We start from the raw sequence: 17,279 nt of genomic DNA, 5'->3' as shown, positions 1-17,279 counted from the left end.
TGCCAAAATTGGGCTATTTGAATGGTTAGAACATTAGGGTAGTAAACTACATAAAGCTTACAGCACCTGGTATTCCCAGGCGGTCTCCCATCCAAGTACTAACCAGGCCCGACCCTGCTTAGCTTCCGAGATCAGACGAGTTCGGGCGTTCTCAAGGTGGTATGGCCGTAAGCGAAATCTGCAGCCAAAATTGGGCTATTTGAATGGTTAGAACATTAGGGTAGTAAACTACATAAAGCTTACAGCACCTGGTATTCCCAGGCGGTCTCCCATCCAAGTACTAACCAGGCCCGACCCTGCTTAGCTTCCGAGATCAGACGAGTTCGGGCGTTCTCAAGGTGGTATGGCCGTAAGCGAAATCTGCTGCCAAAATTGGGCTATTTGAATGGTTAGAACATTAGGGTAGTAAACTACATAAAGCTTACAGCACCTGGTATTCCCAGGCGGTCTCCCATCCAAGTACTAACCAGGCCCGACCCTGCTTAGCTTCCGAGATCAGACGAGTTCGGGCGTTCTCAAGGTGGTATGGCCGTAAGCGAAATCTGCAGCCAAAATTGGGCTATTTGAAGAAGAAAAAAAAGAGACTCTTTCAGGCTTTCTGAAGAAACTGAGAGACTATTTCAGGAATTTTGAGGGGAAAAAAGACAATTTAGGATTTTTGAAACATTTCATTGACTCTTTTTTTTTTTTTTTTTTTTTTAAACAATAAAGCTTACAGCACCTGGTATTCCCAGGCGGTCTCCCATCCAAGTACTAACCAGGCCCGACCCTGCTTAGCTTCCGAGATCAGACGAGTTCGGGCGTTCTCAAGGTGGTATGGCCGTAAGCGAAATCTGCTGCCAAAATTGGGCTATTTGAATGGTTAGAACATTAGGGTAGTAAACTACATAAAGCTTACAGCACCTGGTATTCCCAGGCGGTCTCCCATCCAAGTACTAACCAGGCCCGACCCTGCTTAGCTTCCGAGATCAGACGAGTTCGGGCGTTCTCAAGGTGGTATGGTCGTAAGCGAAATCTCCTGCCAAAATTGGGCTATTTGAATGGTTAGAACATTAGGGTAGTAAACTACATAAAGCTTACAGCACCTGGTATTCAAAGGCGGTCTCCCATCCAAGTACTAACCAGGCCCGACCCTGCTTAGCTTCCGAGATCAGACGAGTTCGGGCGTTCTCAAGGTGGTATGGCCGTAAGCGAAATCTGCTGCCAAAATTGGGCTATTTGAATGGTTAGAACATTAGGGTAGTAAACTACATAAAGCTTACAGCACCTGGTATTCCCAGGCGGTCTCCCATCCAAGTACTAACCAGGCCCGACCCTGCTTAGCTTCCGAGATCAGACGAGTTCGGGCGTTCTCAAGGTGGTATGGCCGTAAGCGAAATCTGCAGCCAAAATTGGGCTATTTGAAGAAGAAAAAAAAGAGACTCTTTCAGGCTTTCTGAAGAAACTGAGAGACTATTTCAGGAATTTTGAGGGGAAAAAAGACAATTTAGGATTTTTGAAACATTTCATTGACTCTTTTTTTTTTTTTTTTTTTTAAACAATAAAGCTTACAGCACCTGGTATTCCCAGGCGGTCTCCCATCCAAGTACTAACCAGGCCCGACCCTGCTTAGCTTCCGAGATCAGACGAGTTCGGGCGTTCTCAAGGTGGTATGGCCGTAAGCGAAATCTGCTGCCAAAATTGGGCTATTTGAATAGTTAAAACATTAGGGTAGTAAACTATATAAAGCTTACAGCACCTGGTATTCCCAGGCGGTCTCCCATCCAAGTACTAACCAGGCCCGACCCTGCTTAGCTTCCGAGATCAGACGAGTTCGGGCGTTCTCAAGGTGGTATGGCCGTAAGCGAAATCTGCTGCCAAAATTGGGCTATTTGAATGGTTAGAACATTAGGGTAGTAAACTATATAAAGCTTACAGCACCTGGTATTCCCAGGCGGTCTCCCATCCAAGTACTAACCAGGCCCGACCCTGCTTAGCTTCCGAGATCAGACGAGTTCGGGCGTTCTCAAGGTGGTATGGCCGTAAGCGAAATCTGCTGCCAAAATTGGGCTATTTGAATAGTTAAAACATTAGGGTAGTAAACTATATAAAGCTTACAGCACCTGGTATTCCCAGGCGGTCTCCCATCCAAGTACTAACCAGGCCCGACCCTGCTTAGCTTCCGAGATCAGACGAGTTCGGGCGTTCTCAAGGTGGTATGGCCGTAAGCGAAATCTGCTGCCAAAATTGGGCTATTTGAATGGTTAGAACATTAGGGTAGTAAACTACATAAAGCTTACAGCACCTGGTATTCCCAGGCGGTCTCCCATCCAAGTACTAACCAGGCCCGACCCTGCTTAGCTTCCGAGATCAGACGAGTTCGGGCGTTCTCAAGGTGGTATGGCCGTAAGCGAAATCTGCAGCCAAAATTGGGCTATTTGAAGAAGAAAAAAAAGAGACTCTTTCAGGCTTTCTGAAGAAACTGAGAGACTATTTCAGGAATTTTGAGGGGAAAAAAGACAATTTAGGATTTTTGAAACATTTCATTGACTCTTTTTTTTTTTTTTTTTTTTTAAACAATAAAGCTTACAGCACCTGGTATTCCCAGGCGGTCTCCCATCCAAGTACTAACCAGGCCCGACCCTGCTTAGCTTCCGAGATCAGACGAGTTCGGGCGTTCTCAAGGTGGTATGGCCGTAAGCGAAATCTGCTGCCAAAATTGGGCTATTTGAATGGTTAGAACATTAGGGTAGTAAACTACATAAAGCTTACAGCACCTGGTATTCCCAGGCGGTCTCCCATCCAAGTACTAACCAGGCCCGACCCTGCTTAGCTTCCGAGATCAGACGAGTTCGGGCGTTCTCAAGGTGGTATGGTCGTAAGCGAAATCTCCTGCCAAAATTGGGCTATTTGAATGGTTAGAACATTAGGGTAGTAAACTACATAAAGCTTACAGCACCTGGTATTCAAAGGCGGTCTCCCATCCAAGTACTAACCAGGCCCGACCCTGCTTAGCTTCCGAGATCAGACGAGTTCGGGCGTTCTCAAGGTGGTATGGCCGTAAGCGAAATCTGCTGCCAAAATTGGGCTATTTGAATGGTTAGAACATTAGGGTAGTAAACTACATAAAGCTTACAGCACCTGGTATTCCCAGGCGGTCTCCCATCCAAGTACTAACCAGGCCCGACCCTGCTTAGCTTCCGAGATCAGACGAGTTCGGGCGTTCTCAAGGTGGTATGGTCGTAAGCGAAATCTCCTGCCAAAATTGGGCTATTTGAATGGTTAGAACATTAGGGTAGTAAACTACATAAAGCTTACAGCACCTGGTATTCCCAGGCGGTCTCCCATCCAAGTACTAACCAGGCCCGACCCTGCTTAGCTTCCGAGATCAGACGAGTTCGGGCGTTCTCAAGGTGGTATGGCCGTAAGCGAAATCTGCTGCCAAAATTGGGCTATTTGAATGGTTAGAACATTAGGGTAGTAAACTACATAAAGCTTACAGCACCTGGTATTCCCAGGCGGTCTCCCATCCAAGTACTAACCAGGCCCGACCCTGCTTAGCTTCCGAGATCAGACGAGTTCGGGCGTTCTCAAGGTGGTATGGCCGTAAGCGAAATCTGCAGCCAAAATTGGGCTATTTGAAGAAGAAAAAAAAGAGACTCTTTCAGGCTTTCTGAAGAAACTGAGAGACTATTTCAGGAATTTTGAGGGGAAAAAAGACAATTTAGGATTTTTGAAACATTTCATTGACTCTTTTTTTTTTTTTTTTTTTTAAACAATAAAGCTTACAGCACCTGGTATTCCCAGGCGGTCTCCCATCCAAGTACTAACCAGGCCCGACCCTGCTTAGCTTCCGAGATCAGACGAGTTCGGGCGTTCTCAAGGTGGTATGGCCGTAAGCGAAATCTGCTGCCAAAATTGGGCTATTTGAATAGTTAAAACATTAGGGTAGTAAACTATATAAAGCTTACAGCACCTGGTATTCCCAGGCGGTCTCCCATCCAAGTACTAACCAGGCCCGACCCTGCTTAGCTTCCGAGATCAGACGAGTTCGGGCGTTCTCAAGGTGGTATGGCCGTAAGCGAAATCTGCTGCCAAAATTGGGCTATTTGAATAGTTAAAACATTAGGGTAGTAAACTATATAAAGCTTACAGCACCTGGTATTCCCAGGCGGTCTCCCATCCAAGTACTAACCAGGCCCGACCCTGCTTAGCTTCCGAGATCAGACGAGTTCGGGCGTTCTCAAGGTGGTATGGCCGTAAGCGAAATCTGCTGCCAAAATTGGGCTATTTGAATGGTTAGAACATTAGGGTAGTAAACTATATAAAGCTTACAGCACCTGGTATTCCCAGGCGGTCTCCCATCCAAGTACTAACCAGGCCCGACCCTGCTTAGCTTCCGAGATCAGACGAGTTTGGGCGTTCTCAAGGTGGTATGGCCGTAAGCGAAATCTGCTGCCAAAATTGGGCTATTTGAATAGTTAAAACATTAGGGTAGTAAACTATATAAAGCTTACAGCACCTGGTATTCCCAGGCGGTCTCCCATCCAAGTACTAACCAGGCCCGACCCTGCTTAGCTTCCGAGATCAGACGAGTTCGGGCGTTCTCAAGGTGGTATGGCCGTAAGCGAAATCTGCTGCCAAAATTGGGCTATTTGAATGGTTAGAACATTAGGGTAGTAAACTATATAAAGCTTACAGCACCTGGTATTCCCAGGCGGTCTCCCATCCAAGTACTAACCAGGCCCGACCCTGCTTAGCTTCCGAGATCAGACGAGTTCGGGCGTTCTCAAGGTGGTATGGCCGTAAGCGAAATCTGCTGCCAAAATTGGGCTATTTGAATGGTTAGAACATTAGGGTAGTAAACTATATAAAGCTTACAGCACCTGGTATTCCCAGGCGGTCTCCCATCCAAGTACTAACCAGGCCCGACCCTGCTTAGCTTCCGAGACCAGACGAGTTCGGGCGTTCTCAAGGTGGTATGGCCGTAAGCGAAATCTGCTGCCAAAATTGGGCTATTTGAATGGTTAGAACATTAGGGTAGTAAACTATATAAAGCTTACAGCACCTGGTATTCCCAGGCGGTCTCCCATCCAAGTACTAACCAGGCCCGACCCTGCTTAGCTTCCGAGATCACACGAGTTCGGGCGTTCTCAAGGTGGTATGGCCGTAAGCGAAATCTGCTGCCAAAATTGGGCTATTTGAATGGTTAGAACATTAGGGTAGTAAACTATATAAAGCTTACAGCACCTGGTATTCCCAGGCGGTCTCCCATCCAAGTACTAACCAGGCCCGACCCTGCTTAGCTTCCGAGATCAGACGAGTTCGGGCGTTCTCAAGGTGGTATGGCCGTAAGCGAAATCTGCTGCCAAAATTGGGCTATTTGAATGGTTAGAACATTAGGGTAGTAAACTACATAAAGCTTACAGCACCTGGTATTCCCAGGCGGTCTCCCATCCAAGTACTAACCAGGCCCGACCCTGCTTAGCTTCCGAGATCAGACGAGTTCGGGCGTTCTCAAGGTTGTATGGTCGTAAGCGAAATCTCCTGCCAAAATTGGGCTATTTGAATGGTTAGAACATTAGGGTAGTAAACTACATAAAGCTTACAGCACCTGGTATTCCCAGGCGGTCTCCCATCCAAGTACTAACCAGGCCCGACCCTGCTTAGCTTCCGAGATCAGACGAGTTCGGGCGTTCTCAAGGTGGTATGGCCGTAAGCGAAATCTGCTGCCAAAATTGGGCTATTTGAATGGTTAGAACATTAGGGTAGTAAACTATATAAAGCTTACAGCACCTGGTATTCCCAGGCGGTCTCCCATCCAAGTACTAACCAGGCCCGACCCTGCTTAGCTTCCGAGATCAGACGAGTACGGGCGTTCTCAAGGTGGTATGGCCGTAAGCGAAATCTGCTGCCAAAATTGGGCTATTTGAATGGTTAGAACATTAGGGTAGTAAACTATATAAAGCTTACAGCACCTGGTATTCCCAGGCGGTCTCCCATCCAAGTACTAACCAGGCCCGACCCTGCTTAGCTTCCGAGATCAGACGAGTTCGGGCGTTCTCAAGGTGGTATGGCCGTAAGCGAAATCTGCTGCCAAAATTGGGCTATTTGAATAGTTAAAACATTAGGGTAGTAAACTATATAAAGCTTACAGCACCTGGTATTCCCAGGCGGTCTCCCATCCAAGTACTAACCAGGCCCGACCCTGCTTAGCTTCCGAGATCAGACGAGTTCGGGCGTTCTCAAGGTGGTATGGCCGTAAGCGAAATCTGCTGCCAAAATTGGGCTATTTGAATGGTTAGAACATTAGGGTAGTAAACTACATAAAGCTTACAGCACCTGGTATTCCCAGGCGGTCTCCCATCCAAGTACTAACCAGGCCCGACCCTGCTTAGCTTCCGAGATCAGACGAGTTCGGGCGTTCTCAAGGTGGTATGGTCGTAAGCGAAATCTCCTGCCAAAATTGGGCTATTTGAATGGTTAGAACATTAGGGTAGTAAACTACATAAAGCTTACAGCACCTGGTATTCCCAGGCGGTCTCCCATCCAAGTACTAACCAGGCCCGACCCTGCTTAGCTTCCGAGATCAGACGAGTTCGGGCGTTCTCAAGGTGGTATGGCCGTAAGCGAAATCTGCTGCCAAAATTGGGCTATTTGAATGGTTAGAACATTAGGGTAGTAAACTACATAAAGCTTACAGCACCTGGTATTCCCAGGCGGTCTCCCATCCAAGTACTAACCAGGCCCGACCCTGCTTAGCTTCCGAGATCAGACGAGTTCGGGCGTTCTCAAGGTGGTATGGCCGTAAGCGAAATCTGCAGCCAAAATTGGGCTATTTGAAGAAGAAAAAAAAGAGACTCTTTCAGGCTTTCTGAAGAAACTGAGAGACTATTTCAGGAATTTTGAGGGGAAAAAAGACAATTTAGGATTTTTGAAACATTTCATTGACTCTTTTTTTTTTTTTTTTTTTTTTAAACAATAAAGCTTACAGCACCTGGTATTCCCAGGCGGTCTCCCATCCAAGTACTAACCAGGCCCGACCCTGCTTAGCTTCCGAGATCAGACGAGTTCGGGCGTTCTCAAGGTGGTATGGCCGTAAGCGAAATCTGCTGCCAAAATTGGGCTATTTGAATAGTTAAAACATTAGGGTAGTAAACTATATAAAGCTTACAGCACCTGGTATTCCCAGGCGGTCTCCCATCCAAGTACTAACCAGGCCCGACCCTGCTTAGCTTCCGAGATCAGACGAGTTCGGGCGTTCTCAAGGTGGTATGGCCGTAAGCGAAATCTGCTGCCAAAATTGGGCTATTTGAATGGTTAGAACATTAGGGTAGTAAACTATATAAAGCTTACAGCACCTGGTATTCCCAGGCGGTCTCCCATCCAAGTACTAACCAGGCCCGACCCTGCTTAGCTTCCGAGATCAGACGAGTTCGGGCGTTCTCAAGGTGTTATGGCCGTAAGCGAAATCTGCTGCCAAAATTGGGCTATTTGAATAGTTAAAACATTAGGGTAGTAAACTATATAAAGCTTACAGCACCTGGTATTCCCAGGCGGTCTCCCATCCAAGTACTAACCAGGCCCGACCCTGCTTAGCTTCCGAGATCAGACGAGTTCGGGCGTTCTCAAGGTGGTATGGCCGTAAGCGAAATCTGCTGCCAAAATTGGGCTATTTGAATGGTTAGAACATTAGGGTAGTAAACTATATAAAGCTTACAGCACCTGGTATTCCCAGGCGGTCTCCCATCCAAGTACTAACCAGGCCCGACCCTGCTTAGCTTCCGAGATCAGACGAGTTCGGGCGTTCTCAAGGTGGTATGGCCGTAAGCGAAATCTGCTGCCAAAATTGGGCTATTTGAATGGTTAGAACATTAGGGTAGTAAACTACATAAAGCTTACAGCACCTGGTATTCCCAGGCGGTCTCCCATCCAAGTACTAACCAGGCCCGACCCTGCTTAGCTTCCGAGATCAGACGAGTTCGGGCGTTCTCAAGGTGGTATGGTCGTAAGCGAAATCTCCTGCCAAAATTGGGCTATTTGAATGGTTAGAACATTAGGGTAGTAAACTACATAAAGCTTACAGCACCTGGTATTCCCAGGCGGTCTCCCATCCAAGTACTAACCAGGCCCGACCCTGCTTAGCTTCCGAGATCAGACGAGTTCGGGCGTTCTCAAGGTGGTATGGCCGTAAGCGAAATCTGCTGCCAAAATTGGGCTATTTGAATGGTTAGAACATTAGGGTAGTAAACTACATAAAGCTTACAGCACCTGGTATTCCCAGGCGGTCTCCCATCCAAGTACTAACCAGGCCCGACCCTGCTTAGCTTCCGAGATCAGACGAGTTCGGGCGTTCTCAAGGTGGTATGGCCGTAAGCGAAATCTGCAGCCAAAATTGGGCTATTTGAAGAAGAAAAAAAAGAGACTCTTTCAGGCTTTCTGAAGAAACTGAGAGACTATTTCAGGAATTTTGAGGGGAAAAAAGACAATTTAGGATTTTTGAAACATTTCATTGACTCTTTTTTTTTTTTTTTTTTTTAAACAATAAAGCTTACAGCACCTGGTATTCCCAGGCGGTCTCCCATCCAAGTACTAACCAGGCCCGACCCTGCTTAGCTTCCGAGATCAGACGAGTTCGGGCGTTCTCAAGGTGGTATGGCCGTAAGCGAAATCTGCTGCCAAAATTGGGCTATTTGAATAGTTAAAACATTAGGGTAGTAAACTATATAAAGCTTACAGCACCTGGTATTCCCAGGCGGTCTCCCATCCAAGTACTAACCAGGCCCGACCCTGCTTAGCTTCCGAGATCAGACGAGTTCGGGCGTTCTCAAGGTGGTATGGCCGTAAGCGAAATCTGCTGCCAAAATTGGGCTATTTGAATGGTTAGAACATTAGGGTAGTAAACTATATAAAGCTTACAGCACCTGGTATTCCCAGGCGGTCTCCCATCCAAGTACTAACCAGGCCCGACCCTGCTTAGCTTCCGAGATCAGACGAGTTCGGGCGTTCTCAAGGTGGTATGGCCGTAAGCGAAATCTGCTGCCAAAATTGGGCTATTTGAATAGTTAAAACATTAGGGTAGTAAACTATATAAAGCTTACAGCACCTGGTATTCCCAGGCGGTCTCCCATCCAAGTACTAACCAGGCCCGACCCTGCTTAGCTTCCGAGATCAGACGAGTTCGGGCGTTCTCAAGGTGGTATGGCCGTAAGCGAAATCTGCTGCCAAAATTGGGCTATTTGAATGGTTAGAACATTAGGGTAGTAAACTATATAAAGCTTACAGCACCTGGTATTCCCAGGCGGTCTCCCATCCAAGTACTAACCAGGCCCGACCCTGCTTAGCTTCCGAGATCAGACGAGTTCGGGCGTTCTCAAGGTGGTATGGCCGTAAGCGAAATCTGCTGCCAAAATTGGGCTATTTGAATGGTTAGAACATTAGGGTAGTAAACTACATAAAGCTTACAGCACCTGGTATTCCCAGGCGGTCTCCCATCCAAGTACTAACCAGGCCCGACCCTGCTTAGCTTCCGAGATCAGACGAGTTCGGGCGTTCTCAAGGTGGTATGGCCGTAAGCGAAATCTGCAGCCAAAATTGGGCTATTTGAAGAAGAAAAAAAAGAGACTCTTTCAGGCTTTCTGAAGAAACTGAGAGACTATTTCAGGAATTTTGAGGGGAAAAAAGACAATTTAGGATTTTTGAAACATTTCATTGACTCTTTTTTTTTTTTTTTTTTTTTTAAACAATAAAGCTTACAGCACCTGGTATTCCCAGGCGGTCTCCCATCCAAGTACTAACCAGGCCCGACCCTGCTTAGCTTCCGAGATCAGACGAGTTCGGGCGTTCTCAAGGTGGTATGGCCGTAAGCGAAATCTGCTGCCAAAATTGGGCTATTTGAATAGTTAAAACATTAGGGTAGTAAACTATATAAAGCTTACAGCACCTGGTATTCCCAGGCGGTCTCCCATCCAAGTACTAACCAGGCCCGACCCTGCTTAGCTTCCGAGATCAGACGAGTTCGGGCGTTCTCAAGGTGGTATGGCCGTAAGCGAAATCTGCTGCCAAAATTGGGCTATTTGAATGGTTAGAACATTAGGGTAGTAAACTATATAAAGCTTACAGCACCTGGTATTCCCAGGCGGTCTCCCATCCAAGTACTAACCAGGCCCGACCCTGCTTAGCTTCCGAGATCAGACGAGTTTGGGCGTTCTCAAGGTGGTATGGCCGTAAGCGAAATCTGCTGCCAAAATTGGGCTATTTGAATAGTTAAAACATTAGGGTAGTAAACTATATAAAGCTTACAGCACCTGGTATTCCCAGGCGGTCTCCCATCCAAGTACTAACCAGGCCCGACCCTGCTTAGCTTCCGAGATCAGACGAGTTCGGGCGTTCTCAAGGTGGTATGGCCGTAAGCGAAATCTGCTGCCAAAATTGGGCTATTTGAATGGTTAGAACATTAGGGTAGTAAACTATATAAAGCTTACAGCACCTGGTATTCCCAGGCGGTCTCCCATCCAAGTACTAACCAGGCCCGACCCTGCTTAGCTTCCGAGATCAGACGAGTTCGGGCGTTCTCAAGGTGGTATGGCCGTAAGCGAAATCTGCTGCCAAAATTGGGCTATTTGAATGGTTAGAACATTAGGGTAGTAAACTATATAAAGCTTACAGCACCTGGTATTCCCAGGCGGTCTCCCATCTAAGTACTAACCAGGCCCGACCCTGCTTAGCTTCCGAGACCAGACGAGTTCGGGCGTTCTCAAGGTGGTATGGCCGTAAGCGAAATCTGCTGCCAAAATTGGGCTATTTGAATGGTTAGAACATTAGGGTAGTAAACTATATAAAGCTTACAGCACCTGGTATTCCCAGGCGGTCTCCCATCCAAGTACTAACCAGGCCCGACCCTGCTTAGCTTCCGAGATCACACGAGTTCGGGCGTTCTCAAGGTGGTATGGCCGTAAGCGAAATCTGCTGCCAAAATTGGGCTATTTGAATGGTTAGAACATTAGGGTAGTAAACTATATAAAGCTTACAGCACCTGGTATTCCCAGGCGGTCTCCCATCCAAGTACTAACCAGGCCCGACCCTGCTTAGCTTCCGAGATCAGACGAGTTCGGGCGTTCTCAAGGTGGTATGGCCGTAAGCGAAATCTGCTGCCAAAATTGGGCTATTTGAATGGTTAGAACATTAGGGTAGTAAACTACATAAAGCTTACAGCACCTGGTATTCCCAGGCGGTCTCCCATCCAAGTACTAACCAGGCCCGACCCTGCTTAGCTTCCGAGATCAGACGAGTTCGGGCGTTCTCAAGGTTGTATGGTCGTAAGCGAAATCTCCTGCCAAAATTGGGCTATTTGAATGGTTAGAACATTAGGGTAGTAAACTACATAAAGCTTACAGCACCTGGTATTCCCAGGCGGTCTCCCATCCAAGTACTAACCAGGCCCGACCCTGCTTAGCTTCCGAGATCAGACGAGTTCGGGCGTTCTCAAGGTGGTATGGCCGTAAGCGAAATCTGCTGCCAAAATTGGGCTATTTGAATGGTTAGAACATTAGGGTAATAAACTATATAAAGCTTACAGCACCTGGTATTCCCAGGCGGTCTCCCATCCAAGTACTAACCAGGCCCGACCCTGCTTAGCTTCCGAGATCAGACGAGTACGGGCGTTCTCAAGGTGGTATGGCCGTAAGCGAAATCTGCTGCCAAAATTGGGCTATTTGAATGGTTAGAACATTAGGGTAGTAAACTATATAAAGCTTACAGCACCTGGTATTCCCAGGCGGTCTCCCATCCAAGTACTAACCAGGCCCGACCCTGCTTAGCTTCCGAGATCAGACGAGTTCGGGCGTTCTCAAGGTGGTATGGCCGTAAGCGAAATCTGCTGCCAAAATTGGGCTATTTGAATGGTTAGAACATTAGGGTAGTAAACTACATAAAGCTTACAGCACCTGGTATTCCCAGGCGGTCTCCCATCCAAGTACTAACCAGGCCCGACCCTGCTTAGCTTCCGAGATCAGACGAGTTCGGGCGTTCTCAAGGTGGTATGGTCGTAAGCGAAATCTCCTGCCAAAATTGGGCTATTTGAATGGTTAGAACATTAGGGTAGTAAACTACATAAAGCTTACAGCACCTGGTATTCCCAGGCGGTCTCCCATCCAAGTACTAACCAGGCCCGACCCTGCTTAGCTTCCGAGATCAGACGAGTTCGGGCGTTCTCAAGGTGGTATGGTCGTAAGCGAAATCTCCTGCCAAAATTGGGCTATTTGAATGGTTAGAACATTAGGGTAGTAAACTACATAAAGCTTACAGCACCTGGTATTCCCAGGCGGTCTCCCATCCAAGTACTAACCAGGCCCGACCCTGCTTAGCTTCCGAGATCAGACGAGTTCGGGCGTTCTCAAGGTGGTATGGCCGTAAGCGAAATCTGCTGCCAAAATTGGGCTATTTGAATGGTTAGAACATTAGGGTAGTAAACTACATAAAGCTTACAGCACCTGGTATTCCCAGGCGGTCTCCCATCCAAGTACTAACCAGGCCCGACCCTGCTTAGCTTCCGAGATCAGACGAGTTCGGGCGTTCTCAAGGTGGTATGGCCGTAAGCGAAATCTGCAGCCAAAATTGGGCTATTTGAAGAAGAAAAAAAAGAGACTCTTTCAGGCTTTCTGAAGAAACTGAGAGACTATTTCAGGAATTTTGAGGGGAAAAAAGACAATTTAGGATTTTTGAAACATTTCATTGACTCTTTTTTTTTTTTTTTTTTTTAAACAATAAAGCTTACAGCACCTGGTATTCCCAGGCGGTCTCCCATCCAAGTACTAACCAGGCCCGACCCTGCTTAGCTTCCGAGATCAGACGAGTTCGGGCGTTCTCAAGGTGGTATGGCCGTAAGCGAAATCTGCTGCCAAAATTGGGCTATTTGAATGGTTAGAACATTAGGGTAGTAAACTACATAAAGCTTACAGCACCTGGTATTCCCAGGCGGTCTCCCATCCAAGTACTAACCAGGCCCGACCCTGCTTAGCTTCCGAGATCAGACGAGTTCGGGCGTTCTCAAGGTGGTATGGCCGTAAGCGAAATCTGCTGCCAAAATTGGGCTATTTGAATAGTTAAAACATTAGGGTAGTAAACTATATAAAGCTTACAGCACCTGGTATTCCCAGGCGGTCTCCCATCCAAGTACTAACCAGGCCCGACCCTGCTTAGCTTCCGAGATCAGACGAGTTCGGGCGTTCTCAAGGTGGTATGGCCGTAAGCGAAATCTGCTGCCAAAATTGGGCTATTTGAATGGTTAGAACATTAGGGTAGTAAACTATATAAAGCTTACAGCACCTGGTATTCCCAGGCGGTCTCCCATCCAAGTACTAACCAGGCCCGACCCTGCTTAGCTTCCGAGATCAGACGAGTTCGGGCGTTCTCAAGGTGGTATGGCCGTAAGCGAAATCTGCTGCCAAAATTGGGCTATTTGAATAGTTAAAACATTAGGGTAGTAAACTATATAAAGCTTACAGCACCTGGTATTCCCAGGCGGTCTCCCATCCAAGTACTAACCAGGCCCGACCCTGCTTAGCTTCCGAGATCAGACGAGTTCGGGCGTTCTCAAGGTGGTATGGCCGTAAGCGAAATCTGCTGCCAAAATTGGGCTATTTGAATGGTTAGAACATTAGGGTAGTAAACTATATAAAGCTTACAGCACCTGGTATTCCCAGGCGGTCTCCCATCCAAGTACTAACCAGGCCCGACCCTGCTTAGCTTCCGAGATCAGACGAGTTCGGGCGTTCTCAAGGTGGTATGGCCGTAAGCGAAATCTGCTGCCAAAATTGGGCTATTTGAATGGTTAGAACATTAGGGTAGTAAACTACATAAAGCTTACAGCACCTGGTATTCCCAGGCGGTCTCCCATCCAAGTACTAACCAGGCCCGACCCTGCTTAGCTTCCGAGATCAGACGAGTTCGGGCGTTCTCAAGGTGGTATGGTCGTAAGCGAAATCTCCTGCCAAAATTGGGCTATTTGAATGGTTAGAACATTAGGGTAGTAAACTACATAAAGCTTACAGCACCTGGTATTCCCAGGCGGTCTCCCATCCAAGTACTAACCAGGCCCGACCCTGCTTAGCTTCCGAGATCAGACGAGTTCGGGCGTTCTCAAGGTGGTATGGCCGTAAGCGAAATCTGCTGCCAAAATTGGGCTATTTGAATGGTTAGAACATTAGGGTAGTAAACTACATAAAGCTTACAGCACCTGGTATTCCCAGGCGGTCTCCCATCCAAGTACTAACCAGGCCCGACCCTGCTTAGCTTCCGAGATCAGACGAGTTCGGGCGTTCTCAAGGTGGTATGGCCGTAAGCGAAATCTGCAGCCAAAATTGGGCTATTTGAATGGTTAGAACATTAGGGTAGTAAACTACATAAAGCTTACAGCACCTGGTATTCCCAGGCGGTCTCCCATCCAAGTACTAACCAGGCCCGACCCTGCTTAGCTTCCGAGATCAGACGAGTTCGGGCGTTCTCAAGGTGGTATGGCCGTAAGCGAAATCTGCTGCCAAAATTGGGCTATTTGAATGGTTAGAACATTAGGGTAGTAAACTACATAAAGCTTACAGCACCTGGTATTCCCAGGCGGTCTCCCATCCAAGTACTAACCAGGCCCGACCCTGCTTAGCTTCCGAGATCAGACGAGTTCGGGCGTTCTCAAGGTGGTATGGCCGTAAGCGAAATCTGCAGCCAAAATTGGGCTATTTGAAGAAGAAAAAAAAGAGACTCTTTCAGGCTTTCTGAAGAAACTGAGAGACTATTTCAGGAATTTTGAGGGGAAAAAAGACAATTTAGGATTTTTGAAACATTTCATTGACTCTTTTTTTTTTTTTTTTTTTTTTAAACAATAAAGCTTACAGCACCTGGTATTCCCAGGCGGTCTCCCATCCAAGTACTAACCAGGCCCGACCCTGCTTAGCTTCCGAGATCAGACGAGTTCGGGCGTTCTCAAGGTGGTATGGCCGTAAGCGAAATCTGCTGCCAAAATTGGGCTATTTGAATGGTTAGAACATTAGGGTAGTAAACTACATAAAGCTTACAGCACCTGGTATTCCCAGGCGGTCTCCCATCCAAGTACTAACCAGGCCCGACCCTGCTTAGCTTCCGAGATCAGACGAGTTCGGGCGTTCTCAAGGTGGTATGGTCGTAAGCGAAATCTCCTGCCAAAATTGGGCTATTTGAATGGTTAGAACATTAGGGTAGTAAACTACATAAAGCTTACAGCACCTGGTATTCAAAGGCGGTCTCCCATCCAAGTACTAACCAGGCCCGACCCTGCTTAGCTTCCGAGATCAGACGAGTTCGGGCGTTCTCAAGGTGGTATGGCCGTAAGCGAAATCTGCTGCCAAAATTGGGCTATTTGAATGGTTAGAACATTAGGGTAGTAAACTACATAAAGCTTACAGCACCTGGTATTCCCAGGCGGTCTCCCATCCAAGTACTAACCAGGCCCGACCCTGCTTAGCTTCCGAGATCAGACGAGTTCGGGCGTTCTCAAGGTGGTATGGCCGTAAGCGAAATCTGCAGCCAAAATTGGGCTATTTGAAGAAGAAAAAAAAGAGACTCTTTCAGGCTTTCTGAAGAAACTGAGAGACTATTTCAGGAATTTTGAGGGGAAAAAAGACAATTTAGGATTTTTGAAACATTTCATTGACTCTTTTTTTTTTTTTTTTTTTTAAACAATAAAGCTTACAGCACCTGGTATTCCCAGGCGGTCTCCCATCCAAGTACTAACCAGGCCCGACCCTGCTTAGCTTCCGAGATCAGACGAGTTCGGGCGTTCTCAAGGTGGTATGGCCGTAAGCGAAATCTGCTGCCAAAATTGGGCTATTTGAATAGTTAAAACATTAGGGTAGTAAACTATATAAAGCTTACAGCACCTGGTATTCCCAGGCGGTCTCCCATCCAAGTACTAACCAGGCCCGACCCTGCTTAGCTTCCGAGATCAGACGAGTTCGGGCGTTCTCAAGGTGGTATGGCCGTAAGCGAAATCTGCTGCCAAAATTGGGCTATTTGAATGGTTAGAACATTAGGGTAGTAAACTATATAAAGCTTACAGCACCTGGTATTCCCAGGCGGTCTCCCATCCAAGTACTAACCAGGCCCGACCCTGCTTAGCTTCCGAGATCAGACGAGTTCGGGCGTTCTCAAGGTGGTATGGCCGTAAGCGAAATCTGCTGCCAAAATTGGGCTATTTGAATAGTTAAAACATTAGGGTAGTAAACTATATAAAGCTTACAGCACCTGGTATTCCCAGGCGGTCTCCCATCCAAGTACTAACCAGGCCCGACCCTGCTTAGCTTCCGAGATCAGACGAGTTCGGGCGTTCTCAAGGTGGTATGGCCGTAAGCGAAATCTGCTGCCAAAATTGGGCTATTTGAATGGTTAGAACATCAGGGTAGTAAACTATATAAAGCTTACAGCACCTGGTATTCCCAGGCGGTCTCCCATCCAAGTACTAACCAGGCCCGACCCTGCTTAGCTTCCGAGATCAGACGAGTTCGGGCGTTCTCAAGGTGGTATGGCCGTAAGCGAAATCTGCTGCCAAAATTGGGCTATTTGAATGGTTAGAACATTAGGGTAGTAAACTACATAAAGCTTACAGCACCTGGTATTCCCAGGCGGTCTCCCATCCAAGTACTAACCAGGCCCGACCCTGCTTAGCTTCCGAGATCAGACGAGTTCGGGCGTTCTCAAGGTGGTATGGCCGTAAGCGAAATCTGCAGCCAAAATTGGGCTATTTGAAGAAGAAAAAAAAGAGACTCTTTCAGGCTTTCTGAAGAAACTGAGAGACTATTTCAGGAATTTTGAGGGGAAAAAAGACAATTTAGGATTTTTGAAACATTTCATTGACTCTTTTTTTTTTTTTTTTTTTTTTTAAACAATAAAGCTTACAGCACCTGGTATTCCCAGGCGGTCTCCCATCCAAGTACTAACCAGGCCCGACCCTGCTTAGCTTCCGAGATCAGACGAGTTCGGGCGTTCTCAAGGTGGTATGGCCGTAAGCGAAATCTGCTGCCAAAATTGGGCTATTTGAATAGTTAAAACATTAGGGTAGTAAACTATATAAAGCTTACAGCACCTGGTATTCCCAGGCGGTCTCCCATCCAAGTACTAACCAGGCCCGACCCTGCTTAGCTTCCGAGATCAGACGAGTTCGGGCGTTCTCAAGGTGGTATGGCCGTAAGCGAAATCTGCTGCCAAAATTGGGCTATTTGAATGGTTAGAACATTAGGGTAGTAAACTATATAAAGCTTACAGCACCTGGTATT

The 17,279-nt window shown here is 47.2% G+C and overlaps 87 non-coding genes and 2 pseudogenes across 87 annotated transcripts in view; all 89 read right to left on the bottom strand.

Moving 5' to 3' along the window:
• Window positions 1–54: 54 nt before the first annotated feature.
• Window positions 55–173, bottom strand: LOC148982894 (5S ribosomal RNA). The gene has a single exon (XR_016162086.1). It is a non-coding gene; the product is annotated as a 5S ribosomal RNA (ribosomal RNA).
• A 63-nt stretch (window positions 174–236) lies between these two features.
• LOC148982893 (5S ribosomal RNA) lies at window positions 237–355 on the bottom strand. The gene has a single exon (XR_016162075.1). It is a non-coding gene; the product is annotated as a 5S ribosomal RNA (ribosomal RNA).
• Window positions 356–418: 63 nt separating this feature from the next.
• On the bottom strand, window positions 419–537 carry LOC148982892 (5S ribosomal RNA). Its single transcript, XR_016162064.1, has one exon. It is a non-coding gene; the product is annotated as a 5S ribosomal RNA (ribosomal RNA).
• A 172-nt stretch (window positions 538–709) lies between these two features.
• On the bottom strand, window positions 710–828 carry LOC148982891 (5S ribosomal RNA). Its single transcript, XR_016162053.1, has one exon. It is a non-coding gene; the product is annotated as a 5S ribosomal RNA (ribosomal RNA).
• Window positions 829–891: 63 nt separating this feature from the next.
• On the bottom strand, window positions 892–1,010 carry LOC148982890 (5S ribosomal RNA). The gene has a single exon (XR_016162673.1). It is a non-coding gene; the product is annotated as a 5S ribosomal RNA (ribosomal RNA).
• A 63-nt stretch (window positions 1,011–1,073) lies between these two features.
• On the bottom strand, window positions 1,074–1,192 carry LOC148982889 (5S ribosomal RNA). Its single transcript, XR_016163290.1, has one exon. It is a non-coding gene; the product is annotated as a 5S ribosomal RNA (ribosomal RNA).
• A 63-nt stretch (window positions 1,193–1,255) lies between these two features.
• On the bottom strand, window positions 1,256–1,374 carry LOC148982888 (5S ribosomal RNA). Its single transcript, XR_016162042.1, has one exon. It is a non-coding gene; the product is annotated as a 5S ribosomal RNA (ribosomal RNA).
• A 170-nt stretch (window positions 1,375–1,544) lies between these two features.
• On the bottom strand, window positions 1,545–1,663 carry LOC148982887 (5S ribosomal RNA). Its single transcript, XR_016162031.1, has one exon. It is a non-coding gene; the product is annotated as a 5S ribosomal RNA (ribosomal RNA).
• Window positions 1,664–1,726: 63 nt separating this feature from the next.
• Window positions 1,727–1,845, bottom strand: LOC148982886 (5S ribosomal RNA). The gene has a single exon (XR_016162020.1). It is a non-coding gene; the product is annotated as a 5S ribosomal RNA (ribosomal RNA).
• A 63-nt stretch (window positions 1,846–1,908) lies between these two features.
• LOC148982885 (5S ribosomal RNA) lies at window positions 1,909–2,027 on the bottom strand. The gene has a single exon (XR_016162009.1). It is a non-coding gene; the product is annotated as a 5S ribosomal RNA (ribosomal RNA).
• Window positions 2,028–2,090: 63 nt separating this feature from the next.
• Window positions 2,091–2,209, bottom strand: LOC148982884 (5S ribosomal RNA). Its single transcript, XR_016161998.1, has one exon. It is a non-coding gene; the product is annotated as a 5S ribosomal RNA (ribosomal RNA).
• Window positions 2,210–2,272: 63 nt separating this feature from the next.
• On the bottom strand, window positions 2,273–2,391 carry LOC148982883 (5S ribosomal RNA). Its single transcript, XR_016161986.1, has one exon. It is a non-coding gene; the product is annotated as a 5S ribosomal RNA (ribosomal RNA).
• A 171-nt stretch (window positions 2,392–2,562) lies between these two features.
• LOC148982882 (5S ribosomal RNA) lies at window positions 2,563–2,681 on the bottom strand. Its single transcript, XR_016161975.1, has one exon. It is a non-coding gene; the product is annotated as a 5S ribosomal RNA (ribosomal RNA).
• A 63-nt stretch (window positions 2,682–2,744) lies between these two features.
• On the bottom strand, window positions 2,745–2,863 carry LOC148982881 (5S ribosomal RNA). The gene has a single exon (XR_016162672.1). It is a non-coding gene; the product is annotated as a 5S ribosomal RNA (ribosomal RNA).
• Window positions 2,864–2,926: 63 nt separating this feature from the next.
• Window positions 2,927–3,045, bottom strand: LOC148982880 (5S ribosomal RNA). Its single transcript, XR_016163289.1, has one exon. It is a non-coding gene; the product is annotated as a 5S ribosomal RNA (ribosomal RNA).
• Window positions 3,046–3,108: 63 nt separating this feature from the next.
• Window positions 3,109–3,227, bottom strand: LOC148982879 (5S ribosomal RNA). The gene has a single exon (XR_016162671.1). It is a non-coding gene; the product is annotated as a 5S ribosomal RNA (ribosomal RNA).
• Window positions 3,228–3,290: 63 nt separating this feature from the next.
• LOC148982878 (5S ribosomal RNA) lies at window positions 3,291–3,409 on the bottom strand. The gene has a single exon (XR_016161964.1). It is a non-coding gene; the product is annotated as a 5S ribosomal RNA (ribosomal RNA).
• A 63-nt stretch (window positions 3,410–3,472) lies between these two features.
• LOC148982877 (5S ribosomal RNA) lies at window positions 3,473–3,591 on the bottom strand. The gene has a single exon (XR_016161953.1). It is a non-coding gene; the product is annotated as a 5S ribosomal RNA (ribosomal RNA).
• A 170-nt stretch (window positions 3,592–3,761) lies between these two features.
• Window positions 3,762–3,880, bottom strand: LOC148982876 (5S ribosomal RNA). The gene has a single exon (XR_016161942.1). It is a non-coding gene; the product is annotated as a 5S ribosomal RNA (ribosomal RNA).
• A 63-nt stretch (window positions 3,881–3,943) lies between these two features.
• LOC148982875 (5S ribosomal RNA) lies at window positions 3,944–4,062 on the bottom strand. Its single transcript, XR_016161931.1, has one exon. It is a non-coding gene; the product is annotated as a 5S ribosomal RNA (ribosomal RNA).
• Window positions 4,063–4,125: 63 nt separating this feature from the next.
• On the bottom strand, window positions 4,126–4,244 carry LOC148982874 (5S ribosomal RNA). The gene has a single exon (XR_016161920.1). It is a non-coding gene; the product is annotated as a 5S ribosomal RNA (ribosomal RNA).
• Window positions 4,245–4,307: 63 nt separating this feature from the next.
• LOC148982873 (5S ribosomal RNA) lies at window positions 4,308–4,426 on the bottom strand. The gene has a single exon (XR_016163271.1). It is a non-coding gene; the product is annotated as a 5S ribosomal RNA (ribosomal RNA).
• Window positions 4,427–4,489: 63 nt separating this feature from the next.
• On the bottom strand, window positions 4,490–4,608 carry LOC148982872 (5S ribosomal RNA). Its single transcript, XR_016161909.1, has one exon. It is a non-coding gene; the product is annotated as a 5S ribosomal RNA (ribosomal RNA).
• Window positions 4,609–4,671: 63 nt separating this feature from the next.
• LOC148982871 (5S ribosomal RNA) lies at window positions 4,672–4,790 on the bottom strand. Its single transcript, XR_016161898.1, has one exon. It is a non-coding gene; the product is annotated as a 5S ribosomal RNA (ribosomal RNA).
• A 63-nt stretch (window positions 4,791–4,853) lies between these two features.
• Window positions 4,854–4,972, bottom strand: LOC148982870 (5S ribosomal RNA). Its single transcript, XR_016160997.1, has one exon. It is a non-coding gene; the product is annotated as a 5S ribosomal RNA (ribosomal RNA).
• A 63-nt stretch (window positions 4,973–5,035) lies between these two features.
• LOC148982869 (5S ribosomal RNA) lies at window positions 5,036–5,154 on the bottom strand. Its single transcript, XR_016161583.1, has one exon. It is a non-coding gene; the product is annotated as a 5S ribosomal RNA (ribosomal RNA).
• Window positions 5,155–5,217: 63 nt separating this feature from the next.
• On the bottom strand, window positions 5,218–5,336 carry LOC148982868 (5S ribosomal RNA). The gene has a single exon (XR_016161887.1). It is a non-coding gene; the product is annotated as a 5S ribosomal RNA (ribosomal RNA).
• Window positions 5,337–5,399: 63 nt separating this feature from the next.
• LOC148982867 (5S ribosomal RNA) lies at window positions 5,400–5,518 on the bottom strand (annotated as a pseudogene).
• Window positions 5,519–5,581: 63 nt separating this feature from the next.
• On the bottom strand, window positions 5,582–5,700 carry LOC148982866 (5S ribosomal RNA). The gene has a single exon (XR_016161875.1). It is a non-coding gene; the product is annotated as a 5S ribosomal RNA (ribosomal RNA).
• A 63-nt stretch (window positions 5,701–5,763) lies between these two features.
• On the bottom strand, window positions 5,764–5,882 carry LOC148982865 (5S ribosomal RNA). The gene has a single exon (XR_016163036.1). It is a non-coding gene; the product is annotated as a 5S ribosomal RNA (ribosomal RNA).
• A 63-nt stretch (window positions 5,883–5,945) lies between these two features.
• Window positions 5,946–6,064, bottom strand: LOC148982864 (5S ribosomal RNA). Its single transcript, XR_016161864.1, has one exon. It is a non-coding gene; the product is annotated as a 5S ribosomal RNA (ribosomal RNA).
• Window positions 6,065–6,127: 63 nt separating this feature from the next.
• LOC148982863 (5S ribosomal RNA) lies at window positions 6,128–6,246 on the bottom strand. The gene has a single exon (XR_016161853.1). It is a non-coding gene; the product is annotated as a 5S ribosomal RNA (ribosomal RNA).
• A 63-nt stretch (window positions 6,247–6,309) lies between these two features.
• On the bottom strand, window positions 6,310–6,428 carry LOC148982862 (5S ribosomal RNA). Its single transcript, XR_016162670.1, has one exon. It is a non-coding gene; the product is annotated as a 5S ribosomal RNA (ribosomal RNA).
• A 63-nt stretch (window positions 6,429–6,491) lies between these two features.
• On the bottom strand, window positions 6,492–6,610 carry LOC148982861 (5S ribosomal RNA). Its single transcript, XR_016161842.1, has one exon. It is a non-coding gene; the product is annotated as a 5S ribosomal RNA (ribosomal RNA).
• A 63-nt stretch (window positions 6,611–6,673) lies between these two features.
• LOC148982860 (5S ribosomal RNA) lies at window positions 6,674–6,792 on the bottom strand. Its single transcript, XR_016161831.1, has one exon. It is a non-coding gene; the product is annotated as a 5S ribosomal RNA (ribosomal RNA).
• A 172-nt stretch (window positions 6,793–6,964) lies between these two features.
• On the bottom strand, window positions 6,965–7,083 carry LOC148982859 (5S ribosomal RNA). Its single transcript, XR_016161819.1, has one exon. It is a non-coding gene; the product is annotated as a 5S ribosomal RNA (ribosomal RNA).
• A 63-nt stretch (window positions 7,084–7,146) lies between these two features.
• On the bottom strand, window positions 7,147–7,265 carry LOC148982858 (5S ribosomal RNA). The gene has a single exon (XR_016161808.1). It is a non-coding gene; the product is annotated as a 5S ribosomal RNA (ribosomal RNA).
• A 63-nt stretch (window positions 7,266–7,328) lies between these two features.
• Window positions 7,329–7,447, bottom strand: LOC148982857 (5S ribosomal RNA). Its single transcript, XR_016163145.1, has one exon. It is a non-coding gene; the product is annotated as a 5S ribosomal RNA (ribosomal RNA).
• A 63-nt stretch (window positions 7,448–7,510) lies between these two features.
• LOC148982856 (5S ribosomal RNA) lies at window positions 7,511–7,629 on the bottom strand. Its single transcript, XR_016161797.1, has one exon. It is a non-coding gene; the product is annotated as a 5S ribosomal RNA (ribosomal RNA).
• A 63-nt stretch (window positions 7,630–7,692) lies between these two features.
• LOC148982855 (5S ribosomal RNA) lies at window positions 7,693–7,811 on the bottom strand. The gene has a single exon (XR_016161786.1). It is a non-coding gene; the product is annotated as a 5S ribosomal RNA (ribosomal RNA).
• A 63-nt stretch (window positions 7,812–7,874) lies between these two features.
• LOC148982854 (5S ribosomal RNA) lies at window positions 7,875–7,993 on the bottom strand. The gene has a single exon (XR_016162669.1). It is a non-coding gene; the product is annotated as a 5S ribosomal RNA (ribosomal RNA).
• Window positions 7,994–8,056: 63 nt separating this feature from the next.
• Window positions 8,057–8,175, bottom strand: LOC148982853 (5S ribosomal RNA). The gene has a single exon (XR_016161775.1). It is a non-coding gene; the product is annotated as a 5S ribosomal RNA (ribosomal RNA).
• Window positions 8,176–8,238: 63 nt separating this feature from the next.
• On the bottom strand, window positions 8,239–8,357 carry LOC148982852 (5S ribosomal RNA). Its single transcript, XR_016161763.1, has one exon. It is a non-coding gene; the product is annotated as a 5S ribosomal RNA (ribosomal RNA).
• A 170-nt stretch (window positions 8,358–8,527) lies between these two features.
• LOC148982851 (5S ribosomal RNA) lies at window positions 8,528–8,646 on the bottom strand. The gene has a single exon (XR_016161752.1). It is a non-coding gene; the product is annotated as a 5S ribosomal RNA (ribosomal RNA).
• Window positions 8,647–8,709: 63 nt separating this feature from the next.
• Window positions 8,710–8,828, bottom strand: LOC148982850 (5S ribosomal RNA). Its single transcript, XR_016161741.1, has one exon. It is a non-coding gene; the product is annotated as a 5S ribosomal RNA (ribosomal RNA).
• A 63-nt stretch (window positions 8,829–8,891) lies between these two features.
• Window positions 8,892–9,010, bottom strand: LOC148982849 (5S ribosomal RNA). Its single transcript, XR_016161730.1, has one exon. It is a non-coding gene; the product is annotated as a 5S ribosomal RNA (ribosomal RNA).
• A 63-nt stretch (window positions 9,011–9,073) lies between these two features.
• On the bottom strand, window positions 9,074–9,192 carry LOC148982848 (5S ribosomal RNA). The gene has a single exon (XR_016161719.1). It is a non-coding gene; the product is annotated as a 5S ribosomal RNA (ribosomal RNA).
• A 63-nt stretch (window positions 9,193–9,255) lies between these two features.
• LOC148982847 (5S ribosomal RNA) lies at window positions 9,256–9,374 on the bottom strand. The gene has a single exon (XR_016161708.1). It is a non-coding gene; the product is annotated as a 5S ribosomal RNA (ribosomal RNA).
• A 63-nt stretch (window positions 9,375–9,437) lies between these two features.
• Window positions 9,438–9,556, bottom strand: LOC148982846 (5S ribosomal RNA). Its single transcript, XR_016161697.1, has one exon. It is a non-coding gene; the product is annotated as a 5S ribosomal RNA (ribosomal RNA).
• Window positions 9,557–9,728: 172 nt separating this feature from the next.
• On the bottom strand, window positions 9,729–9,847 carry LOC148982845 (5S ribosomal RNA). Its single transcript, XR_016161686.1, has one exon. It is a non-coding gene; the product is annotated as a 5S ribosomal RNA (ribosomal RNA).
• Window positions 9,848–9,910: 63 nt separating this feature from the next.
• On the bottom strand, window positions 9,911–10,029 carry LOC148982844 (5S ribosomal RNA). The gene has a single exon (XR_016161673.1). It is a non-coding gene; the product is annotated as a 5S ribosomal RNA (ribosomal RNA).
• Window positions 10,030–10,092: 63 nt separating this feature from the next.
• On the bottom strand, window positions 10,093–10,211 carry LOC148982843 (5S ribosomal RNA). Its single transcript, XR_016163270.1, has one exon. It is a non-coding gene; the product is annotated as a 5S ribosomal RNA (ribosomal RNA).
• A 63-nt stretch (window positions 10,212–10,274) lies between these two features.
• LOC148982842 (5S ribosomal RNA) lies at window positions 10,275–10,393 on the bottom strand. The gene has a single exon (XR_016161661.1). It is a non-coding gene; the product is annotated as a 5S ribosomal RNA (ribosomal RNA).
• A 63-nt stretch (window positions 10,394–10,456) lies between these two features.
• On the bottom strand, window positions 10,457–10,575 carry LOC148982841 (5S ribosomal RNA). Its single transcript, XR_016161647.1, has one exon. It is a non-coding gene; the product is annotated as a 5S ribosomal RNA (ribosomal RNA).
• A 63-nt stretch (window positions 10,576–10,638) lies between these two features.
• Window positions 10,639–10,757, bottom strand: LOC148982840 (5S ribosomal RNA). Its single transcript, XR_016161379.1, has one exon. It is a non-coding gene; the product is annotated as a 5S ribosomal RNA (ribosomal RNA).
• Window positions 10,758–10,820: 63 nt separating this feature from the next.
• LOC148982839 (5S ribosomal RNA) lies at window positions 10,821–10,939 on the bottom strand. The gene has a single exon (XR_016161582.1). It is a non-coding gene; the product is annotated as a 5S ribosomal RNA (ribosomal RNA).
• A 63-nt stretch (window positions 10,940–11,002) lies between these two features.
• Window positions 11,003–11,121, bottom strand: LOC148982838 (5S ribosomal RNA). The gene has a single exon (XR_016161636.1). It is a non-coding gene; the product is annotated as a 5S ribosomal RNA (ribosomal RNA).
• A 63-nt stretch (window positions 11,122–11,184) lies between these two features.
• On the bottom strand, window positions 11,185–11,303 carry LOC148982837 (5S ribosomal RNA; annotated as a pseudogene).
• A 63-nt stretch (window positions 11,304–11,366) lies between these two features.
• On the bottom strand, window positions 11,367–11,485 carry LOC148982836 (5S ribosomal RNA). The gene has a single exon (XR_016161625.1). It is a non-coding gene; the product is annotated as a 5S ribosomal RNA (ribosomal RNA).
• A 63-nt stretch (window positions 11,486–11,548) lies between these two features.
• LOC148982835 (5S ribosomal RNA) lies at window positions 11,549–11,667 on the bottom strand. Its single transcript, XR_016163035.1, has one exon. It is a non-coding gene; the product is annotated as a 5S ribosomal RNA (ribosomal RNA).
• Window positions 11,668–11,730: 63 nt separating this feature from the next.
• LOC148982834 (5S ribosomal RNA) lies at window positions 11,731–11,849 on the bottom strand. The gene has a single exon (XR_016161614.1). It is a non-coding gene; the product is annotated as a 5S ribosomal RNA (ribosomal RNA).
• Window positions 11,850–11,912: 63 nt separating this feature from the next.
• LOC148982833 (5S ribosomal RNA) lies at window positions 11,913–12,031 on the bottom strand. Its single transcript, XR_016162667.1, has one exon. It is a non-coding gene; the product is annotated as a 5S ribosomal RNA (ribosomal RNA).
• Window positions 12,032–12,094: 63 nt separating this feature from the next.
• Window positions 12,095–12,213, bottom strand: LOC148982832 (5S ribosomal RNA). Its single transcript, XR_016162666.1, has one exon. It is a non-coding gene; the product is annotated as a 5S ribosomal RNA (ribosomal RNA).
• A 63-nt stretch (window positions 12,214–12,276) lies between these two features.
• Window positions 12,277–12,395, bottom strand: LOC148982831 (5S ribosomal RNA). The gene has a single exon (XR_016161603.1). It is a non-coding gene; the product is annotated as a 5S ribosomal RNA (ribosomal RNA).
• Window positions 12,396–12,458: 63 nt separating this feature from the next.
• On the bottom strand, window positions 12,459–12,577 carry LOC148982830 (5S ribosomal RNA). Its single transcript, XR_016161592.1, has one exon. It is a non-coding gene; the product is annotated as a 5S ribosomal RNA (ribosomal RNA).
• A 170-nt stretch (window positions 12,578–12,747) lies between these two features.
• On the bottom strand, window positions 12,748–12,866 carry LOC148982829 (5S ribosomal RNA). The gene has a single exon (XR_016161581.1). It is a non-coding gene; the product is annotated as a 5S ribosomal RNA (ribosomal RNA).
• Window positions 12,867–12,929: 63 nt separating this feature from the next.
• Window positions 12,930–13,048, bottom strand: LOC148982828 (5S ribosomal RNA). The gene has a single exon (XR_016161570.1). It is a non-coding gene; the product is annotated as a 5S ribosomal RNA (ribosomal RNA).
• Window positions 13,049–13,111: 63 nt separating this feature from the next.
• Window positions 13,112–13,230, bottom strand: LOC148982827 (5S ribosomal RNA). Its single transcript, XR_016161559.1, has one exon. It is a non-coding gene; the product is annotated as a 5S ribosomal RNA (ribosomal RNA).
• A 63-nt stretch (window positions 13,231–13,293) lies between these two features.
• On the bottom strand, window positions 13,294–13,412 carry LOC148982826 (5S ribosomal RNA). Its single transcript, XR_016161548.1, has one exon. It is a non-coding gene; the product is annotated as a 5S ribosomal RNA (ribosomal RNA).
• A 63-nt stretch (window positions 13,413–13,475) lies between these two features.
• LOC148982825 (5S ribosomal RNA) lies at window positions 13,476–13,594 on the bottom strand. Its single transcript, XR_016161536.1, has one exon. It is a non-coding gene; the product is annotated as a 5S ribosomal RNA (ribosomal RNA).
• Window positions 13,595–13,657: 63 nt separating this feature from the next.
• LOC148982824 (5S ribosomal RNA) lies at window positions 13,658–13,776 on the bottom strand. Its single transcript, XR_016161525.1, has one exon. It is a non-coding gene; the product is annotated as a 5S ribosomal RNA (ribosomal RNA).
• Window positions 13,777–13,839: 63 nt separating this feature from the next.
• LOC148982823 (5S ribosomal RNA) lies at window positions 13,840–13,958 on the bottom strand. The gene has a single exon (XR_016162665.1). It is a non-coding gene; the product is annotated as a 5S ribosomal RNA (ribosomal RNA).
• A 63-nt stretch (window positions 13,959–14,021) lies between these two features.
• Window positions 14,022–14,140, bottom strand: LOC148982822 (5S ribosomal RNA). The gene has a single exon (XR_016161514.1). It is a non-coding gene; the product is annotated as a 5S ribosomal RNA (ribosomal RNA).
• Window positions 14,141–14,203: 63 nt separating this feature from the next.
• On the bottom strand, window positions 14,204–14,322 carry LOC148982821 (5S ribosomal RNA). Its single transcript, XR_016161503.1, has one exon. It is a non-coding gene; the product is annotated as a 5S ribosomal RNA (ribosomal RNA).
• Window positions 14,323–14,385: 63 nt separating this feature from the next.
• On the bottom strand, window positions 14,386–14,504 carry LOC148982820 (5S ribosomal RNA). Its single transcript, XR_016161492.1, has one exon. It is a non-coding gene; the product is annotated as a 5S ribosomal RNA (ribosomal RNA).
• A 63-nt stretch (window positions 14,505–14,567) lies between these two features.
• On the bottom strand, window positions 14,568–14,686 carry LOC148982819 (5S ribosomal RNA). The gene has a single exon (XR_016161480.1). It is a non-coding gene; the product is annotated as a 5S ribosomal RNA (ribosomal RNA).
• Window positions 14,687–14,858: 172 nt separating this feature from the next.
• Window positions 14,859–14,977, bottom strand: LOC148982818 (5S ribosomal RNA). The gene has a single exon (XR_016161469.1). It is a non-coding gene; the product is annotated as a 5S ribosomal RNA (ribosomal RNA).
• Window positions 14,978–15,040: 63 nt separating this feature from the next.
• LOC148982817 (5S ribosomal RNA) lies at window positions 15,041–15,159 on the bottom strand. The gene has a single exon (XR_016162664.1). It is a non-coding gene; the product is annotated as a 5S ribosomal RNA (ribosomal RNA).
• Window positions 15,160–15,222: 63 nt separating this feature from the next.
• On the bottom strand, window positions 15,223–15,341 carry LOC148982816 (5S ribosomal RNA). The gene has a single exon (XR_016163288.1). It is a non-coding gene; the product is annotated as a 5S ribosomal RNA (ribosomal RNA).
• Window positions 15,342–15,404: 63 nt separating this feature from the next.
• Window positions 15,405–15,523, bottom strand: LOC148982815 (5S ribosomal RNA). Its single transcript, XR_016161458.1, has one exon. It is a non-coding gene; the product is annotated as a 5S ribosomal RNA (ribosomal RNA).
• A 170-nt stretch (window positions 15,524–15,693) lies between these two features.
• LOC148982814 (5S ribosomal RNA) lies at window positions 15,694–15,812 on the bottom strand. The gene has a single exon (XR_016161447.1). It is a non-coding gene; the product is annotated as a 5S ribosomal RNA (ribosomal RNA).
• Window positions 15,813–15,875: 63 nt separating this feature from the next.
• Window positions 15,876–15,994, bottom strand: LOC148982813 (5S ribosomal RNA). The gene has a single exon (XR_016161436.1). It is a non-coding gene; the product is annotated as a 5S ribosomal RNA (ribosomal RNA).
• Window positions 15,995–16,057: 63 nt separating this feature from the next.
• On the bottom strand, window positions 16,058–16,176 carry LOC148982812 (5S ribosomal RNA). The gene has a single exon (XR_016161424.1). It is a non-coding gene; the product is annotated as a 5S ribosomal RNA (ribosomal RNA).
• Window positions 16,177–16,239: 63 nt separating this feature from the next.
• LOC148982811 (5S ribosomal RNA) lies at window positions 16,240–16,358 on the bottom strand. Its single transcript, XR_016161413.1, has one exon. It is a non-coding gene; the product is annotated as a 5S ribosomal RNA (ribosomal RNA).
• A 63-nt stretch (window positions 16,359–16,421) lies between these two features.
• LOC148982810 (5S ribosomal RNA) lies at window positions 16,422–16,540 on the bottom strand. The gene has a single exon (XR_016161402.1). It is a non-coding gene; the product is annotated as a 5S ribosomal RNA (ribosomal RNA).
• Window positions 16,541–16,603: 63 nt separating this feature from the next.
• Window positions 16,604–16,722, bottom strand: LOC148982809 (5S ribosomal RNA). The gene has a single exon (XR_016161391.1). It is a non-coding gene; the product is annotated as a 5S ribosomal RNA (ribosomal RNA).
• Window positions 16,723–16,895: 173 nt separating this feature from the next.
• LOC148982808 (5S ribosomal RNA) lies at window positions 16,896–17,014 on the bottom strand. The gene has a single exon (XR_016161380.1). It is a non-coding gene; the product is annotated as a 5S ribosomal RNA (ribosomal RNA).
• Window positions 17,015–17,077: 63 nt separating this feature from the next.
• Window positions 17,078–17,196, bottom strand: LOC148982807 (5S ribosomal RNA). The gene has a single exon (XR_016161369.1). It is a non-coding gene; the product is annotated as a 5S ribosomal RNA (ribosomal RNA).
• Window positions 17,197–17,259: 63 nt separating this feature from the next.
• Window positions 17,260–17,279, bottom strand: part of LOC148982806 (5S ribosomal RNA) — a 119-nt gene continuing 99 nt past the window's right edge. The window contains exon 1 of the ribosomal RNA XR_016161358.1: window positions 17,260–17,279. This exon is cut by the window's right edge and continues 99 nt beyond it. This is a non-coding gene — a ribosomal RNA (5S ribosomal RNA).

The sequence above is a fragment of the Pimephales promelas genome, chromosome 3 (assembly GCF_988280905.1).
Source record: "Pimephales promelas chromosome 3, fPimPro1.hap1.1, whole genome shotgun sequence".
NCBI lineage: Eukaryota > Metazoa > Chordata > Actinopteri > Cypriniformes > Leuciscidae > Pimephales > Pimephales promelas.
Note: the sequence above shows the minus strand (reverse complement) of the source record. Positions and strands in the feature narration are given on the sequence as shown.